The sequence below is a fragment of the Pagrus major genome, chromosome 1 (genome assembly GCF_040436345.1).
Source record: "Pagrus major chromosome 1, Pma_NU_1.0".
Taxonomy (NCBI): domain Eukaryota; kingdom Metazoa; phylum Chordata; class Actinopteri; order Spariformes; family Sparidae; genus Pagrus; species Pagrus major.
This window is the reverse complement of record NC_133215.1, coordinates 2,127,873-2,132,872: the sequence shown is the minus strand read 5'-3', so window position 1 is coordinate 2,132,872 and position 5,000 is coordinate 2,127,873. Positions and strand designations below refer to the sequence as shown.

Genomic DNA, 5,000 nt, shown 5'->3' with positions numbered 1-5,000 from the left:
TGACTTGTATGTCAAGCTACATTTAAATGCTCATATGTTAAACAGAAGCTAAATCCTACCCTGAGAGTCTCTGGTTTATGTTTCTAAAACACTATATTAACAAGGGTGTTGTGCATCGCCACTCCTCTTCACCCTTTTTATTGAACCTCTGAGCCAGTGGATCAGGCAGAGGTCTGATATAATAGGGGTGACAATGCCATCTGGGCAACAAAAAATGGCCCTGTTTGCGGATGATTTCTTAATAATTTTATCACAACCTATGCAGACACTCCCAAAATTGATGAACATGCTAAAGGATAAAAAGGGTTGTGTTCTCAGGTTGGAAAATCCAGAAAACCTGATAAATCAGGAAAAATCCTATTCCTGATGGAATGACTTGAAATCATTGACTTGTATGTCAAGCAACATTTAAATGCTCATCTGTTAAACAGAAGTTAAACCCTGACCTGAGAGTCGCCAGTTTACAGTGTTGACTCTTCAGTCCAACAGACAGCTGCTTCACTCCTGAATCCTGCAGGTCGTTGTTACTCAGGTCCAGCTCTGTCAGATGAGAGGACTGGGAGCTGAGAACTGATGAGAACTCCTGGCAGCTTTTCTTTGTGAGGCCGGTGTAATTTAACCTAATAAAGAGAGAAAACAAAAATATTTTCTTTTTATGTTTCAGTTAAGCAAATGTTTTCAGTGTCAGTGAGCAGGACAGATTTTCTATATAATTCAAGTTTAAAACACTATATCACACTCAACATTCCTGAATGCTCAGGCCAGGTGACACATACAGACACCCACGAACATAGTTTGGGTTCTTGGGTTGTGTTCTCAGGTTAGAAAATCCAGAAAACCTGATGAATCAGGAAAAATCCTATTCCTGATGGACTGTGACTTGAAATCATTGACTTGTATTGTAAAGCAACATTTAAATGCTCATCTGTTAAACAGAAGCTAAACCCTGACCTGAGAGTCTCCAGTTTACAGTGTTGACTCTTCAGTCCAACAGACAGCTCCTTCACTCCTGAATCCTGCAGGTCGTTGTTACTCAGGTCCAGCTCTGTCAGATGAGAGGACTGGGAGCTGAGAACTGATGAGAACTCCTGGCAGCATTCCTCTGTGATGCTGGTGACATTTAACCTTATAAAAAGAGAAAACAAAAATATTTTCTTTTTATGTTTCAGTTAAGCAAATCTGTTCAGTGTCAGTGAGCAGGACAGGTTTTCTATATAATCCAAGTTTAAAACACTATATGACACTCAACACTCCTGAATGCTCAGGCTAAGTGACACATACGGACACCCACAAACATAGTTTGGGTTCTTGGGTTGTGTTCTCAGGTTGGGAAATCCAGAAAACCTGATGAATCAGGAAAAATCCTATTCCTGATGGACTGTGACTTGAAATCATTGACTTGTATGTCAAGCAACATTTAAATGCTCATCTGTTAAACAGAAGCTAAATCCCAACCTGAGAGTCTCCAGTTTTTATGCTTCTAAAACACTATATTAACAAGGGTGTTGTGCATCGCCACTCCTCTTCACCCTTTTTATTGAACCCCTGAGCCAGTGGATCAGGCAGAGGTCTGATATAATAGGGGTGACAATGCCATCTGGGCAATAAAAAATGGCCCTGTTTGCCGATGATTTCTTGATAATTTTATCACAACCTACGCAGACACTCCCAAAATTGATGCAAATGTTAAAAGAATATAAAGACTCGCGTTCTCAGGTTGGAAAATCCAGAAAACCTGATAAATCATTTTCTATATAAATCAAGTTTAGAACACCATAATAATCCCCAAAAATTTACTTGACATTAAATCCACTTTTTCAATTAATAGTTACCTTTTTTCTGAGAAAATACAGCAGTGCTTTACATTTGACCGAAAAAAGTCTGTGAAAATTATGACATAATCCTACCACAGGACACACTGCACCAAAAACTAAAACTCTACTTCACCTTCACTTTTATTGCTTACAATTACAGATGGTAAAAAAGATGCTTCAGCTTGCACTGCTCAAATGTGAACTGTTACCGGCCAGTGTAGATGTAAAACAACAGTTACCTGCAATAGGTAACTACAGTTCTATGAATTCTCTGTGGCCATTAGATTTTTCTTCATTAAAATGGCTGAAATACATCAGTTTACACACAATGATCAGACAGGGGTGGTGTGTGTTCAGAGATTAGAATACCTATTTTGAATTTGTGAAGGGGATGTGTTCAAGCTATGGTTGTTCTTTAGCACACTGTGTCATAGCATAGCATGTGAAAAATTTTACAAAAACAAATGTTGGATTTGTTGGAAATTTGATGGGAAATGCACACGATCACCCCTGGATGTGAGACGCTTAAAGGGAAATTGTTGTATGTTCACTTTAACATTGTAGTGTCCCACTATGTTTATTACTTGCATCATAAATCACCACAAACACACCGTGCATCTGGATGTTCTTACCGAAGTGTCTGAAGTTTGCAGTTCGCACTTCTAAGACCATCAGAGATCAGCTTCACTCCAGAGTCCTGCAGTCTATTCATGCTCAGGTCCAACTCCTCCAGACCAGAAGACTTCAAGCTGAGAACTGATGAAATATGCTCCCCACATCTGTCTGTGAGGCCACAGTTACTTAGCCTAAAGAGAAAAACAAAATGACAGTCAACATTATGCAAACATTCTCACCTATACTTAAACATAACCAGGGAGTTTTAGAGCAGTTGGGTATCTTGAGGTCGAACACTTACAAAGCTGTCTTTGATACTTTGAGCACAGGCAGCAGCCTCTTCAGAACTTCATCTGATCTGGAGTATTTTTTCAGGTCGAAGACATCCAGGTCTTCATTGGAACTGAGCAACAGAAATGCCCAAGCTGACCAATGTGCAGGTGAGATTTTACGAACATCTCCTGAGTTCTGGTACTGTTGGACTTGCTCTAGCAGAGACTGGTCACCCAACTCATTTAAACAGTAGAACAGATTGATAACTTTGTCATCGTGGGACAGATTCTTGATCTTCTGGTGGATGTAGCTAATTGTCTTCTGGTTTCTCCCTGGACGACTTCTTTTAAATTTAAATTCTCTCTGAAGAAGCTCCTGATTCTTTTCTTCTGAAAGACCGAGCAGGAAGCGCAGGAACAAGTCCCATCGTCCATGATCATCGACTAAAGCCATATCCACTGCCTTCTCATGGAGGAAGGAAAGTTTTCCTTTCTCTGATGAATATTTCCACCAATTTTTCTTGGTGTGAAGCAGATTATTTCTGCAATCTATGAAGGTTTCTAACACATACAGAGCTGCAAGAAACTCCTGAACAGTTAAATGTATGAAAGAGTACATCACTTGTTTGTGAAGACCAGCTTCTTTTCTTATGAGCTGTGTACAAACTCCTGAATAAACAGCAGCTTCTGTCAGATCAATCTGACTTTTCAAGTCGTCTTCATAGAATACTATGTTGCCCTTCTGCAGCTGTTCAAATGCCAGCTTTCCCAATTTCATGATCACATCTTTATCTCTTTCATCCTTCTGATAATCCTTCTCATGTTTCCGTTTTGTCTGGATGATCAGGAAGTGTGTGTACATTTCAGTCAGAGTCTTCGGAAACTCATCTTTGGGAGTTCTGTGAGGAGACTGAGGAGGACAGTGGCTGAAATCCAACAGAAGAGTGGAATGTGGCACATGATGTACAGACTTCTTAATGGTTTTGACTGAAGATGATTGAGGATCGTCTGAGCCTTACGCTTGTCATCGACTTTCTTCTGAAAGTACTCCTCCTTTTGCTCATCATTAAAGCCTTGAACCTCGGTCACCCTGTGGATGAACTCGTTGGGAATCTTAGTGGCTGCAGCTGGTCTACTTGTGATCCAGACTGAGGCTTTGTGGAGCAGTGTCCCTTTGATTAAGTTGGTTAGTAGGCAGTCTAATGATGTAGTGTCTGTAATACTGCGGCACATCTCATTTTTCTCAAAGTCCAGAGGCAGTTTGCTTTCATCCAGACCGTCAAAGATGAACAGAATACTTGAATTGTTGTAGTCTGATGTTTCTAAATCCCTCACTTCTTCAAAATAGTGACCTATTAACTCTTTAAGACTCCAACACTTATCTTTTATTAAATTCAACTCTCTGAATGTGAATGGAAATATGAAGTCGGTAGTCTGGTTGGCTTTTCCAGTCGCCCAGTCGTGAGTGAATTTCTGCACAGCTACAGTTTTTCCAATCCCAGCGTTTCCTTGGTGAGAACTCTCTGGGGAGGATTTTCTTCATTTGATAATGGTTTGAAAATGTCAATGAGGTCAATTTTCTTCTGCTCACTTGAACTCCTTTTACATTCTAATTCAACAACTTCGTGTTCACTATTAACTTCCCCACTGTCTCCCTCTGTGATGTAAAGCTCAGTATAGATCTTGTGTAGCAGAGTTGATGATCCATCTTCCTGTGTTCCTTGAAACAGCTTCTTAGTTTGAGATTCAAGGTAAGATTTTAGATCAGCTTTGCACTTTCCTGAAAGATAAATGAGATCATAGTTACATGAATACCATGTATTTTCTCGTACTCTTCCATGTTAGCAAATACTACAGATGTTTCTCCTTTCAGAGGACGCCATTGCCACAACACGGCAGAAAAGGAGGGGGACTTCTATTTTGTCTAGATGAGTTTGCATTAGCTGCAGTGTGCACCAACAACCACCAGGTGGCTCATGTGAGCAATACAAACTAAGTGAACAGGCCGAGCCCTGAGTTTTTCTCTTCTCCCTCTGGAACCAGATGCTGTTTTATCGCCTCATTGTCTAAGTCCATATCGACGGAGCCACTCTAGACTGGATGTGAAAATCTGTGTGAATGGATTTGTAAACTGTGCTCTCAGATTCACATCTGCACACACAGGTTTTGCCTCTTCTCATTAATCAGCTGGAGGCTGATCATCAATAAAGATGATGACAACAACTCTGTTTGACTGTATATGAGCCAACTGAGGAAAATTTACCTGGAGGAGGAGCACTGCAGTGCGTCTCTGTGTGTG

At 40.4% G+C, this 5,000-nt stretch overlaps 1 pseudogene; it reads right to left on the bottom strand.

Annotated features, from left to right (window-relative positions):
• Nucleotides 1-739: 739 nt before the first annotated feature.
• LOC140997940 (protein NLRC3-like) overlaps nt 740-5,000 on the bottom strand; it is a 9,317-nt pseudogene continuing 5,056 nt past the window's right edge.